This window comes from Oxyura jamaicensis (genome assembly GCF_011077185.1).
Source record: "Oxyura jamaicensis isolate SHBP4307 breed ruddy duck chromosome 20 unlocalized genomic scaffold, BPBGC_Ojam_1.0 oxy20_random_OJ106590, whole genome shotgun sequence".
Taxonomy (NCBI): Eukaryota; Metazoa; Chordata; class Aves; order Anseriformes; family Anatidae; genus Oxyura; species Oxyura jamaicensis.
This window is the reverse complement of record NW_023304563.1, coordinates 79,439-94,715: the sequence shown is the minus strand read 5'-3', so window position 1 is coordinate 94,715 and position 15,277 is coordinate 79,439. Positions and strand designations below refer to the sequence as shown.

Genomic DNA, 15,277 nt, shown 5'->3' with positions numbered 1-15,277 from the left:
CCTCCTCCTCTTTTCACAGTTGTTCTGCTGTAATCTTTTTTTTTTTTAAGAGCTGGTCATGTGTGAAATCAGGCAAAGGTTAAATTGCAAGGCTCTCTTAGCTAGGAAAAGATTTGACTCTTCGCCTGAGGCAGCGGCATCCAGCGTGAGCCATTGTATTGCTTGTTAGGTGCTGGCTTTCCGCAGACAAAACATGTGGGCAGCGTGACCTCGCTGTACCCACTCCCTGCGAGGAGTGCCAGGTTTTAGTCCATCTCTGTAAATACATCTCCCACAGCCTGCTGACACGTTCCATCCAGCTGCAGGCTGCCAAAAACCAGGCTGCATTGTATGTTTTCACTGACTTCTACCAGGAAGAAGTCGTGTGTCTGCCTGCTTCTGCCGAGTGGGAACAGGAATTATGAGATGTCTCTTTGGATTTATGCTGCTGCAGGTAAACAAAATCTTTGTGTCTTGTAGGGCGTATGCTTGGCTTGTGACATGTCCACCAGTGCTGACTGATGGCCTCTGCTTTGTAAGGGAATTGCTAAAATGTAACTTCAGTTACATAAAGTCAGCCACAGTGTGGTTTATACACATGCAAACTGAAGGCATTTTGCCAACAGCACTGTGGATGGCACACTTGGGTTTGCTGAGGGGAACCTCTAACTGAAATAGCCATTCACGTGGCTTTTTATATTAAAAAAAAAATAATAATAATAAAAAATGAGCCAGCGCCTTCCAGCTGCGGTGCAGGACCATCCGTATGGACCATCTGGCAGATCCCAGCGCCTGGCCGAGCCTGCAGGGCCCCATGTCCAGTGACACGCGGAGGGAAGCCGTGCGTGAATGGAGGCACAACTCTTTTATCAGCAGGAACAGTGCTTAAATATGACAAAGGATTTTATGGCAACGGTCCTCTTCCATGAAGGCTCTGCGTAGTTGATCTTTCCTCATGGTGATAGAGGCAGACTTCTCCTCTACGCATGCTGTATTTTCTCATCCCTGTGTGGATGCTTCATGCTCCATTTTCTGGTCCTTTATGTGATGGTGAAGGAGGTGGTTTCTCTACCTGATCCTTCTGGATTTCTCTTATGGTTTTTGGAATGTTCCTGATCACATCTCCATGTAGTTCTAGGTGTGTAAATAAGGAGGAAAATTGCAAGAGGTCCAACATTGCTTAAGTCTCGAATATCCATTGAGATGCGGCTCTGTTGGGCCATATCTCAAGAGTCATGGCTGTAGTCTTTCTACCTGTTCCTTCTGGGCATCTATGTCCACCTAATATAGTCACAAGATAAGTATGTTGATAATCAGGCCCCACGTACTGTTACAGAATAGCTCCAGGCCTCTTGACAAAGCCCTTGCACCTATTTTTGTGGTCACCCTTGGGTCACCGCGAGCCCTCCCTGATGTAGTCAGGGTCCAGCTCTGAGGGCTGAGGCTGGGGGAGCTGAGGCTGACACATCAGTAGACACCTTCCAGGCAACTCACTGCCAAATTAAAACAGGAGCCCAAAGGAGAACTGAAGGCATACTAAGGCTGCTAGCATCTAGGGTGAATTTTGGAAGAAAGCACAGCTGACCTTCTGCGGGCTGCTTATTTCTCCAGTGTCTGTACACCATATGCCCCTGCAGACAGAAAACAATCTTTGCTTTCGCATCGGGATTCAGATAAACAAAGGCATCATCGCCTGCCCCCGGAGAGGCCGGGCTGTAATTGAGGTTATTAGCTCTGCTATTTTTCAGGCAGCAGAGCAGGCTGGCAAGGGGCCAGCCCCCCCCCCCCCCCCACTCCAACAGCATCCCGGCTGCTCCTGCAGCCCCCCTGCTTCTCCCCCCAAGGCTGCATGTCCCTTGCTCGCGAGGGAGCTTTTGAGATGGCAGCTTGTCGGTTAAAAATGAAATGAAATTTTAATGACTGCAAAATGTCCCCCTTTCCACCCAATTGCCCTCTGGAGGAAGCATTGGAAGCTGGGGACAGTACGAGCACGGTGGTGCAGGGGGATGCTTCCCACCTGCTTTACCTGGGCTGTGTGGTCATAAGGAGGAGAAAATTAACAGAATAGATATTTTAATTAAATGAATTCATCTGTGATTGCCTTTTAGTGGCCAGGGATGGGGAAAACTGGCCGGGGGTTTGTTGGTTTTACTCTGTAGCAGCTTATACAGGTATGTGGGTTTGTACGGGTCTGGTGGAAACCGTTGCCTGAGCGCTGCATTTTGGGGCCCTTCCCAGCATTTCCAGATGTGCCCAAGCCTGGGTGTGGTGGGTGCTCCGGGCAGCAGCGCCGAGCACCACGGGAGCTTCACCGCAGGGTCCTGGCCTGGGGTGTGAGCACAGCCATGAACCAGGCTGCTCGGTGCGCTGTCCTGATTGTGTCACTTTTCCCCAGTTTTGCCCTTGGGAAAATGCCGTGTTGGAACACGTGGTGTTTGTGGGGGCTTAAACACGGTGCTGGACCACTGCGCTGCTCCCTCGCCGCTGCAGAGACCACAGTGCCATTAACACCTCCGAGCCATTTTCCTGGTCATATTTTGTGACCTATTGGATCGTTGCTAAAATAACTGCTTTGGAGACATTGGATTAAATTGTAAATCAATAGCAAGGCAATGTGCCTACCCAGAGAAGGGGCCGTGGGGTGCAATAACCAGAGGTGTTACAGCCCTTGCAGGGTTTGCAGCTGGAAAACGCGCTCCCTGTGGCAGAGCTCTGCAGCGACCTTCCACCTGTGAAATCCACACGGAGATTTGCTAACTCCAGTGCTTTCTGCTCAGGGCTCATCAAAGGCCTTTCCCTGCCTGGATGTTCTTGCTGTAAAGACTCAAGCCTGGAGCATCCCCAGCCGGGAGGAATGGAGCACCACGTGGGGCAGATTCGGTTCTGGTGTTTGTCTCATGGCAAGGAGGGACCAAAAGCAAGCCTGTGAGTAGCATCTTGTCATTCAGCTGTGAGAAAGGTGCTGGGGACCCCGGTGTTCACCCAGGCTCCGCAGTTACTCCTCTGCTGGGTACGTGCTGCTGTGCTTCTGGATGGCCCACCTGGCATCCTGATGGGATTTCCCTCCCTTCCTTACAGAAACCTCATCATCAGCAGGCACTTCTGCTCACAATCAGAGAAGAAGCTGTGATCGTTGTTTTGCCTGCCCTGCAACTTTATCGATGAACGTGACGCTTCTGGCTGCCGTAATCTGATGAGGAGTGCAAGGTACTGGCATCTAGAAGTCAGTGATGGGTGCTTTACGGATGTCTAGGTATCTAAAAATAGAGGCAGAAGACAGTGCTGCTCGTATGTTTTAAGCAGAAGAACAAGCAATGAAAGCTTTTCCAGAAATGCTTGAGGGAACAGCAGACTTTCCATTTAAGGCTGTATTATTTCATTGGGTAATCTGATTAAACATGTAGGTTATGTGAGGACTTGATTCAACCCTCCGTAGAAACTGCTGTGTATATGTGAAAGTGGCATCACAATCACCTGTATGCGAGGGAGAATTACGATAAACGCTTTTCTTGAGACTATTGCCCTGGAGAAATTGATGGCAGATGCGTTGTGCCACCGTTTGCATAAAAGGGCTCTTCTCTCCCAGATGAATCGCTTTATGAACTGCTCTGAATTGTCCTTTTCCAAAATAATTGATTAAATCTGAGTCATCGGTACCGGGTATTGTTCTTTAAATGCGCCCTGTTTTATTTATCCTGCTATTTACGTGCTGGGTGTACATATACGTACGCCACACGTGCGTACCCTTGCAGTGACGCTGCTGCTGCATGAATGGACCTAATTGAAAGGCGCTGAGGCTGCTATTAGATCCCTGTGATTTCGGTAGCAGTCACACTGGTCCTGTGAGCTGAGCACACTGAATATATTTAACTCGCTGCTGCTTCTGTGCCTGAGCAAGGGACTTGCCATGCCCTGTGGTTGGCTGTTTATTAGCACAGTTTAATGGCTGGCTATAAATAGAAATAAACGGAGGTGCAGACTGCGACCTGCTTGCCTAAGCTCTCTCCTGGGTCCTTGCCTGTGGTCGGCCTCTTTGTTATTTTTTCCTTTCCCCTTTTCCACAGCAATAAATAGTTAAAAGGCAATTACAATGTTAATTTGTTGTGTTAATGTGCTACAGCAGGAAGCCAAAGAGAGCCACGCGGGCGGACGCGGGAGCCCGTCAGTTCCCATTAACCATCCCGGCTGCTGGGGGAGTTCTCTGCCGTGGAAAAATGTGGAGACACAATTGGTGCGTTATCGAGTCTGACACCAAAAATGATGCAATCATGGTCAAGTGTCCCAGAAGGACCACGGCACTGAATAAAGATAAAGCCACTCAGCCCTTTCTTTCTTTGCTGGGGTCACTGCGAAGGGAAGGATATTATTAACCAAGCAATAAATCTCACTCCTGAGGTTTCTCTTTTTGGTTTTCTCTCCTGCAGCTCCCTGGCTTGCTCCGTGGCTACGTGGGTACGTGGCTGGCACCCAACACGCTGCCTTGTCCCCGTGCACAGGGCATCACGAGAGATGCTGAGCGGTGCTGAGTGCTGGGGCTGCACTGCGTTGCTTCTCCACGGCTCACCAATTCCTGACGTTGCCTTTTGCAGATCTTCTTGTGAGCGTCCTGCTCTGGCCAGCAGTGAGCTGCAGCATCCGTGGGATGCAGGGGGGGTCCCTGCATGGGGGTGAATGCCCTACAGAATGAAATGGAGAGAGAAAGACAGCGGCAGGGCTTTGCTTTGCATGGGCCATCTTTACATGGGCCACGTTTGGCCAAAATGTATTTCGGTGCTCCTTTGCAGCACTCTTTGTGGCTATCCCTGTTATCTGCTGAAAACATAATTATTCTTGCCTTCAGTGTGGGAGCCGAGCTGTTCTTTTTGTGGCTCTGAAGCTGCTTTTGTTGGTTTTTAGCATCCTGCTCCAAGCATATGAAGATTGCTTGTGTATCAGAGTGCCAGCCTATGCGCCCAAATTTTGGCTTCTGGCTAACATGCTTATTGTATTTTCCCTGTCCTTGCTTTTGCACGTTTGTGAAGTAAAACCTGCTCCTGCAGTACTCCACATAATTTCTTGAATGATTAAATGCAGTCTTAATCAAATGCTTTTTGGTCAGGACATGCATGGATAGAGGAAACCAGTCTGCGAACCAGATGACTTGCTATTAATGGAAAATCCTTTTTCTACCAAAGTAGCTAACCTTCCAAGGAATTAAAACTCATTAGCCTCTCCCATTTAGGGAGGGGGGAAAGAAGCTTTTATGCATCAATTTAGAATCCATTTGCAAGCTCTCTCAAGGCCTTTTATTGCCACTTGGATCCAGTGAGAAGTCTCTCTAGTAAACAGGGGGAAAGAGCAGAAAAGCAGTCATGATCTGAGGGGGAACTGGAATTTCTGAAACCCTTTCTTTCTTTCTTTCTTTCTTTTTTTTTCATTTAAATGCATAATGTAATACTATATTAACAACTTCCAGGGTTCTTGTAAAGAGGAGAGAATTAGAAATTCAGTGCCAAGGTATGCAATTGTCAAAATCCAGGAGGATAAAAGGCATGCTCCTGCTCATCGCAGCCCTGGCCCTGTGCTGAGTGCTTGCCCTCTGCTCCCCAGAAAGGATGAGCAAAACCTATTTGTGTTAAAGTGAATGTTATTAAGCTGGAGACTATTTATTTTTCAAAAGCTATTCAAGCACACAAGCAGGGCTATGTTAATATCATGCACAAAACCAGGCGATGGCATGCTTTTTTCCCCCTCTGCATTGATTTTCCTTTGAATTCCTAAGTGCTGAGAAGTTCCTCTTGAGCCACGTGTGGTCATACAGGTGCTCCTGTTTCCCTGGTTCACAACCGGTCTGAGACACGATATTTTCAGTGATTCAGTCCCTCAAGTCTGCAGTTAGAGCCAAGAGAGCTTGGATTTTGAACCTAAGTTGCTGAATTCAATTTAAAATCCTGTGGGTTTGGAGTAGACTGCATTAAAGAAGCCCCGTTCTGTGTAAGTACCGTGGGGATGCTGCTGCTGTGTCCTACTGAGTCGTCCTGCAGGTAGATTTGTTAGTGGTGGACAAATCTGTTTTGTTTTTTCTCTTGGCTGTGACAAGCAGGCTGTGGGGAAACAAATACTTCTGTGTTCGGCGCAGTGCCTGCCTCTGTGCAGTGCGTGAAGCTTGTGGCTGACAGCGAAAAGAAAGGAAAGCGTCGCTGTTTATTCTCTGAGCTTTAACCTCTCCACACACAGAGGGAAGGAGGACGTGGGGACAAGAGGCTTGTAGGATGGAAGGCTGTATTTTGGCTTTGCTGGGAGATGCTCGGCGTGAGCTGCACTGAGGGGCCACGTGCAGGAGGGAGAGGAGGGCGGGTGGTGGCTTTCTGGCAGAAAATGAAGGGGACCTCTGGACTGACTCTCTACATGTGGCAGCCTGCCTTTAAAAAGGGTTGGTAAGGACTGACTGTGTCCTGTTGGCATCCCCGGGGGTGGGATTTGCCCTTTGTAAAAATAAAACAACAAAAAAAATGTATGAAGTAGCCTGGAATAGAAGGGTAGTGACAATAGGGCCATCAGCACCAAAATCCTGATTTACAGATGTGAAGCACTGAGATACCTCCACACATCTTTCCCCTTGCTACCACTCGTTTGGATAACTCAGGTCCTGCTCACCTTATCCTCGTCACAGGGACACAGCTTGTGCTGCCGGTGCTGGGTCTGCTGTGCTGCCTGTGAAGGAGCCTGGTATGCAAGACAATTTCCAGCTCAAGTTAAGACCCGGCAGGGAAAAAACATCTCGTCAGTGGCCTTTTTGAGAACAGAGATCACCAGCGTAGCGTCGGTGCTGCTGCCTCCAACACCTCTCGTCTCTTCAGGTAGGGAGACAGAAAAAAAAAAGAGGCCAAGCTACCCTGTCTTTGCAATAAATTCCTGTTTAATGGTAGTATGTTGTAATAGCAAGGTAAGTCACTTGAAGATTCTTTTTAAATTTTCTTTCTTTATGTAGATTTGAATATTTTGCCTTATTTGCTAAGAGAGATCGATTGTTTACGGCCACAGAAACCCTTTCCCCTCTCTTGGCGCTCTCCAGTGCCACACAGCTGGTGTGAGTTTTACTATCATCATCTTCGATTTAAAAAAATTAAGCCAATTTTAGAAGGAAAAAAAAGGGTTTTCCGCTAAGCCTAGCTCACCCCCCTGCCCTTTAAAACGTTATAAATAGAAAAACATCATCAACAAACTCCTTCACTGTGCAAGAGCCTAATTTCTTCCTCTCCGCTGGGATCTGGTGTGTTTTTCAGACTGTCATTAATTGTGCTGTATTGTGTGCGTTTTCTGCTTCACTAGTTAGTCAGATAGGCAGCAAATGGAGTCAGCTCTAGGTCACAGAACACAAAAAGCCAGCTTCTGCTGTCTCCCAATCAGGTAGAGATATTGAATTGGGCTTCGTGTAATTGAAAACATTAGCCGGCTGGAAAATAACCAATTCTTAAACACAGAATCCTGAAATGCAGGAGAAACAAACAAACAAACACACACAAAAACCCCAAGGTTTGAAATTCCTGATGGGCCTGATGCAGCTCCCACGTAAAGCCATAGCAATTCTCCCACCTCTTGCCATGGGATTAGATTTGGGTGCATGGAAAGAAATGCTGAAAGCACGGTGACTTAACAAAAAAATAAAAAATATATATTTAAAATGATCCTTCCCCAAAATCTGTGAATAAAATAAGGTTTACTGTTCCTATTTTTTCAATAGACATGCTGAGACATAGGAAAAATGGAGCTTTATATGGCCTTTTTAAAAAAATAAAAATAAAAATAAAAATGATAATCCAGACTTTTCTCGTTTACAGATCAAATTCCTAGGCATGTCTGATTTGTCCAGAGCTTTTCCTGTTTTTAACTTGATGCCCAGAGCTTGCTTTTAGTCTGTTCCCAATGCAGAGGAGATTCCTGGAAGGCAGACCATGTCCCAGTGGTGCACAGCGTGCATTTCCCCCGCCATCAGCTCGCGTCTGGGACCTGCACCTTCAGCTTCCCAGTACCTCTGTGCTTCCACCCCGGCTCCATGCCTGTGAGTCAGATGCTGGCCATTGCATGACCTTCTTTGCCAGATCCCCCATAGCAGGGGATATTTTAAACTTACTCCTAATGACCTTAGGCAAGTAAACATCCCTGGGTAAGCAGATGAACATTTCCATGCCCGTATGTGCATAGGCTGGGTTTGTACATCCATAGCTACGCATACTTGACCATCCTATTCTCTCAGTCAGTGGTGATGGAGATCTCTGGCCATAAGGATCTGCAGGGATAATACCTTAAAAAGCTTTTCTTTTTGTACTTACAGCATAACACAGTTGCAGGAGGAAACCAGAGACTGCAGCTCGGAGCAGGTGCGTGTTGCAGGCAGGGCAGGAACGCTGCTGCTCTCGGGGATGGACTGCTCCACATGGAGCACCTCAAAACACGCATGCCAAGTCCCATCCCTGGTGTTATAATGTGGGGACAGGGAACAAAATATGCTGAATTTTCTGTGCAGACCCCTTTTGTTTTTTTTCCTGGGGTACCTATCATGTTGTTTCCCCCAGATGTCCCCGTGGCATTCAGCACAATCTTGCACTTTACACTGTAGCATGCAAATATCAGGCGGCCTCGGCTGGTCTCCGCTGCGAACGCCGTGACACCGGGAGCCAACCCATGCATTTTAATTAGAATTAGTTTGCATCTGCTTTCTTCTGCGTCTCCGTCGCTCTAAGAAAGGCAGGACGCCCGCTGTGGCTGTGCGATGTGTGTAGGGGAAGACGCGCGACACGCGGACGTGGTCCCTTATCGGGCGGCGGCGCTGGCGGCCGCGTCCTCCCGGGACCTGCCGTCGGGGAACAGCCGAGCCGACGGCGGCCGCTGGGTGAGGGAGATAAGGTGAGGAACGAGTCCCCGATGGCTCCTGCTGCTTCGGGCCTGCTATCTACATCATCGCAGCCCCCTGCTCTGTGTACACCGCGCGTCTGGCGCTCCGTCCCTACAACACCTGCACGGCGTATCGGCAGCATGGCAAAATGCTCCGGCCTCCAAGTCCGAACCTGCTCGGCGTTGCTGAGCGGCGTGAGTCGGGGCTTGGTGCTCGGCATTACTGGCCCCAAAAGAGCAGGGTGAACCTCTGAGCAAGGGGGCCGCTGGGGCACAGAGGGGTGAATATTGAATGGCTGCAACTCCACTGTCTGCCCAGTAGTGAACAGAGAAGTGCCCCAGGGAGAATTTAGGGGCATAATAGACCAGCTCACACCCTGGGGAAAAAATAAAATAAAATAAAATAAAAAGGAGTCTACTACAGCCACTGTATTTGTACATATAGCAGTTTTATGTAGATATGGGGCATACCCAGGCATTTTGTCAACTCCACATGTTAGAGAACAACTCATTTTGTTACGGCTCGGGCATTAAGCATGCTTCCCCCAAGCTTGGTGCCCTGCAGCAGGTGTGTGCCCATTCAGAAATGCCTCTTGGCCTCGGGCTGCAGTGGGCTGTAAATTCCAAGCTGCTGAAATCTGTGTGAGGTGTTAAATGTTCAAACAGGAAAACATCTTAGCTTTGATTTTTTTTTTCAGTATCTCTGGAGTGCATCCCGGAGCTGTATTGCCATTCCTGATAGCAAACTGTGGGGAGGAGAGAGGGAAGCACGGCTATTATGCAGGTAAATATATTTAATGTTGGTGATGATGCAAGCAGAAATCCCTCATCCATGGTGATGTAGAGGGTGGCTGGGAACATCTGAAAATAGCTCCATGGGATGCTGTTACTGCCTGCACACTTCTCCACTGCTGTAGCACTGACTGTGCAGCCACGTGGTTTGTGAGGATCACAAAAAACAGCTGCTGGCAAGTCACCTTCAGTAGGTTTCAGGGTAAACAGCACATCGGGATGAATAAGGTCATTCATGATGCTCAAATAGCGAAGGATGTTGCTTCTAAGGCTCTGTAGGGATTTCAGAAATGTGAAGATGAACTGCCTTGACCTGGCCGTGTGCGGTCAGCGGACACCTTTAGCAGTGTGCTTTTCCTCCTGGTGCTGTTGGGGCACAGCAGCAGCCGAGGTGTTTTCACAGCTCTGCATGTGTGCTGCTAGTGCTCAGGTCTGTGCGTGGCTGAAGTGGGGTGAGCCTCCCAGGCTCGAGCCTCGTGCTTTTACAGGCGGTGTAGATTTGGAGCTGCCCCTGACTTTGCAAGCAGATGGGGATCTCCCCTGGCTTATGGTGGCAAATTTCACCCCAGGGCCAGTGACTTCTTGATCTGCTCGGACACCCTGCGCCCCGCGTTGGTAAGACTGCTGTCATCTTGGCTGCCTCCTGCTCCATGGGGCAGCGGCAGCATCTTCCCAAACATTATATTTCAGTCCATGTCAACTGTATGTAGGATGATACTGATGTCCAGAAATATTAGGTTAAAATGATGCCTTTTGGTGCTATCGGTAGGATGCAGATTTGGAACCTGGCACATTTTGTGTTTGTGTGTTCTCACACTGCCTTGTTGCTCATTGAAAATAAAAGGAGACTGCCTGACAGTAAAAGGAACTGAAGAAGAGAGAGATACAGATTTGATCATAAAATACAACTTTAATTCTTTTAAAGCCCTGAATGAGACACAGGAAAGACAAATATTTGCTCTGCTGCTGACCTTCTCAGGCAAATAGCACGTCAGGTCCTGGCGGGGCTGGAGGCATCGCGCTGCAGGGAAGTGAGAAATCAGGGGGCAGCCGTTGATTGCTCAGGGGAGCCCCAGTGAATTCCCCAAATCCCAGCGTGTGGAGAAGCCCCATTGTGGATGGACGTGCCCAAATAGCACCTTGGATTCTGAGGCTCACCTCTCCCAATGAGCATGTCCTCTGTCCTCTCCCTGCACAGCTGGGAGACCCCTGGGTCTGCTGGCACCTCCCCTCCTAGGTAACCCTTCCTTATCAGGTCTCCTTAGATCTCGACCACAAATATGCTCAAGCAGATGTAACGGCAATGGGGACGGAGGCAGCACCAGCTGCACAGCGGATGGGGGGGACTGGGTGCTGCAGGTGAGCCGAACACTGTTAAAATAGGGCTTCAAAGGTGTTTGACAAAGTGGAGTTGTAAATCATCAGAGAAATGCATAGCTTTGGAAGAATAAGTTCTCTTGCATGATTAATGAAACAGTTGCTCTCTTACTCAGGTTTTCTACACGCTTTATAAAGCTTAGCAGGAACGCATTCCTGTGTTAATGGCTCTTCCCGTACCAGAACTGGTCTATTTTTGCACAGCTACTCATCACTGCTGCTGAAGAGAGTGCAACTTGTTTTCACTGTGTTTAGAGTGGAAATTCACACACATTTCCAACATACGAACGGTTTTCCACATGCGAGCCCTCCTGTCTCTGCTACAGAGAATTATTTTTAATGTTTTAAGCTGAAGAATGACCGTTGAAGGAATTCTGGTGGGATTCCCTATTCCATGGCACCAGGGAGCTGGTTTGGGTGCCCTGGGAGGTGCAGCGCTGTGCTCGCACAAGGGAAGGTGCTCGCTGGGGATGGGGAGAGCCACCAGGGATTTTGCATACAGCTTTGGATGGTGCTGTTGCTTCTGCCTGGAGCACGCCGAGGGATGGCTCAGGGGCCGTGATCTCTGCCCACCTTGGGGGTTTAAGGCAGAAAGGGCACCCAGAAGGAGCTCTGCAGGTACCCACGCGTGGCCGGTGCCACCCAGGGCTCCTGGTCCCTCGCTGCGTCCAGCCGATCGGCTCCGTAACGCTGCCGCTCACGACTAATCCTCCAGGATTAGAGATGAACTGTAGCTGCTGCGGCTTCCACCTTTGCCGCATAGCAACGAGAGTGGAAAGTCAATTAATTACCTTCTCGCCGGAATCCGGGGCCCTTTCGTCCTCGGCTCAGCCGAGTGTGTAATGGGAAGGGAGCATGGCAGGCTGCGGCTGGCCAGCAGGGAATTGCACGACAAAGTGAAAGATGAGCTCCAGGAAAAGAGAGGGAGGGCGCCGGGGGAAATCCCTGTCCTATGGGTTCATTAGAAAAGTAAGAGGCTGCTGATTACCCAATTATTGACTTATGTCCCTGCTTTCTGCCTCAGTGACAGCTCTGTGGACACCTCCTCTCCTTGCCGGGCACCACCTGAGCTCCAGGGGACGTGGGCGACCTGCTCGCAGCCCCAGCCTGCTCTGCAGCTGGGCTTTCCAGAAGTTTCTTCTCACAAGATTCGCTCCCTGGCTGCTGTCCCCTCGGCTGTCACTGCAGCTGGATGCCACCTTTGGGCAGGTGCCTGACCTCTGTTCAGCTCCTGTCCGAGCTGTTTTCAAGGTGACTGCTTTATCATTCTCCCAGGTGGCTTCCTATGGGGAAGGGTAATGGAAAAATCATTTTAAGGTTGAATTTCCTCAGGAAGCTCTGACTGATGGGTACAAATAGAACTGAGGAGGAACCAGGGCGATGATCTGAACCAACGTGAGGTCTGACTCAGGTGGTGCTTCTCCTGGTGGCTTGCCTGGGGCATGGGAACTTGCAAGGTCACAGTGACCAGGACCCAGTGAGCAGAACCCTGAGTGAAAGTGGAAAGAAGGGCAGGGATAATTCAACGTCCATTTATCAGAGCTGGCAGCTTCAGACTCCTCTGCAGTTGCCTGTCAGAGAGCACCTTCGGGGGACGTCCTGAGCAGCACCTCCTGGGGTGGGGAAGTGGTGGTGGGAGGGGAACGGGTCCGCAGGGTCTTCCACCCAGCACAACCACATTTAGTCAGTAAATTAACCCAAACATCAGCGAGATCAGTACCAGGAGGGAGCTCCCAAACCACGGTGCTGCTCTCAGTTCGCACATCCTCTCATTTCCCTGGCTTGTAGCGCTTCACACTCTGCTTTCTCAGGTGCTCCACGGAGAAGTGGCAGTAACTTTAAGGTTAATTTATCCCAGCCATAATTTGTGTGTGTGCAGGGGGAGGTAATCACAGAGCTGCCTTCCCTGCTGTTCTTTTCCTGAGGTTTTACTCTCTCCAAATTTCTCTTTTTTTTTTTTTTTTTTTTTTTACAAATCAAATTAACTAAATTGCTTAAGAAGTACTTTTCTATTAAAAGAAGATACTGTCATGATGCCAAAAGGTTTACTCTAACAACCATTTGACAGTAATACTTTGAGTTTATGGGCTGCTGTCTTTTCAAAGTTGAAGGGCTTTGTGCCTTCTTAAGGCTTCCCTGGGCGATGAATATTCTGGTTTGCATCTGCAGAGGTCTAAACCAAGGTGTAAATGAATGGAAGGTCAAAAATATGGCTCAAAGACTAGCTGCTGTATTCAAAGACCCCTGGATCACCGCACAGGGCAGGAACAGTGCCTGGAGCCTCAGAGGATCCCGGTGCCAGAGCAGGGCAGGAGCTTTCCCAGAGGTGCTGGCGCTGCGAGGTGCCTGCCTGCAGGAGGGATAACACGGCTGGGCCCCAGCAGCACATGCGGATGCCTCAAAGCAGCTCTGGGATCCAGACTTGCACATCTGGGTCTTTGTTACAGCGGGGTCTCTGCTCCTCTGTCATGGGGCACGAGCAGTGCGTCCCCATCCTGCCCAGAGCTCCCCCAGGGAGAAAGCGATGCTGATAGCTGTGGGGGAAGAGCGATGATGGCAGCAGGATTCCCCCTCGTTTGAACTTGTGGCGTGAGATAAGATGGAAGGACAACAGCACGGGAAGGTGAAACCCCTCTGAAACCTACAGTGTGACCCAAATAGCTTAAGGGGGCTCGGATCAGCCCCGGGGTTTCTCTCATCGAGAAGGAGCAGAAATGCACGGGGAGCATGGCGGGGCTCTGTGCTGCTTCGCTGAGCTCCTCGATGCACTGTCTCGTTTGTAGAGGTAAAATAGAACCAATGTGAGAGGGAAGAAAATCCAAAAACCAAAAAGAGAAAACAATCAATCAAAAACTGACACCCGAGAAATTATAATAATAATGGTTTTCAGGCTGGAAGAAAAGAACATTTAAAATGGAATCAGAGCCAGTGGCTAAAGCATAAAGTGGATGCTCCTCATGATAAAGGCGCAGGCCTGGGATTCAGCCCCTGTTGGCATGGAGGCTGCCATCAGGCAAATCCTGTGTGTGCCTGCCCTGGCGATCCCAGCTGGAATGGCTGCTTCTGCTGCAGGAATCCCGCTGAACGACCTGTCCTGGGGCCCTGCGTGTTCCCCAGCACTGCAGATCACCCAGATCACATGGATACGTGTGAGATGAAAGAGGACAACGTGTGAGGAACCTTTCTGCAAAACAAGACGCTGATATTTGCTTTATTTTTTAAGAGTGGTGCTCTGCCTGTGCTGCAGGAGCCAAGTGCAGCCCCCAGCCCTTGCCCACCAGCACCCAGATCTCTCCTGCTGGAAGCAGGCCCACAGCGGATTAGCGACCTCCAGCACAGCCTGGCATTTCGGGTCGTCCCCTCCAGCAGCAGGACGTGGTGGCACTGCCGGGGGGCTGAGCCGCCTCTCCATTTGGACGGAGTGGTGCCACACCTCACCACGCTCCTTGCTTTTCCTTGCGGCACGGCAGCGGCTTCATGCAGCGCCCTGTGTGGCCCTGACCTTGCTGCTTCCCTTACGTGGCTTTTATTTTTGGCTTCTGGCAATAAATACTTGCTGACACCAGCACGTGGAGGCTGCGGGTTTGGAAACAGCAACCTCTGCATGTGGGCTGCGTGGTCGTGCGGGGCTGTGGAGCTGCCTTCAGAGCCATGAGCCCGACGTGCCGGGATGGTGCCGGCAAGAGATGCGGGAGCCTGCCCGGGCGCTTGTTGTGCTTCTGTCAGAACCGGGCACAAAATGGGGCAAAGGAGCAGGTGGGGATGGACCTCGCTGAAATTGAGCCCCAAAGGCGAGCAGGCTGCCAGCATGGCTGCCCTGCTCTGCAAAGCCCTTCATCAGAGCCTGCACAGCCTTAAAAATGAAGAAAAAATAATTTAAAGTCATATGATAAATATAGAGGATAAACAAACAAACAAAAACCCTCTTCATTACTGGGGCATCATCTGACTAAAGACTGCACGGGAAGGAATTTCCTTTGCAGACCAGGCCCTGTCACTTACAGCCACTTTTCTGCCGTGCTTTGAAGCCTCAGTTCCCAGGCACAGGACCGGGCAGCGGGGCCAGATCCGGGCTGGGGCTGGGAGCTGCTGGCCAGGAGCTGAGCCTGCTGCGGGTGGCAGGGCTGGGGTCAGGAGGCAGCGGGGCAAGGATATGTGTGTGGCCACGGCCACAGGGTCTGCGACAACAGGCTACGGCTGTAGGGGCTCAGCTTGAAATCACACACACAAAATAATCCCTAGACAAGCTCAACTT

General features: G+C 50.0%; 2 long non-coding RNA genes across 2 annotated transcripts; both read left to right on the top strand.

Moving 5' to 3' along the window:
• Positions 1-234: 234 nt before the first annotated feature.
• LOC118158160 lies at positions 235-3,635 on the top strand. The gene is made up of 2 exons (XR_004746807.1): positions 235-433; positions 2,645-3,635. It is a non-coding gene; the product is annotated as an uncharacterized LOC118158160 (long non-coding RNA).
• A 2,131-nt stretch (positions 3,636-5,766) lies between these two features.
• LOC118158161 lies at positions 5,767-8,101 on the top strand. The gene is made up of 3 exons (XR_004746808.1): positions 5,767-5,952; positions 6,605-6,818; positions 7,875-8,101. It is a non-coding gene; the product is annotated as an uncharacterized LOC118158161 (long non-coding RNA).
• Positions 8,102-15,277: the final 7,176 nt, after the last annotated feature.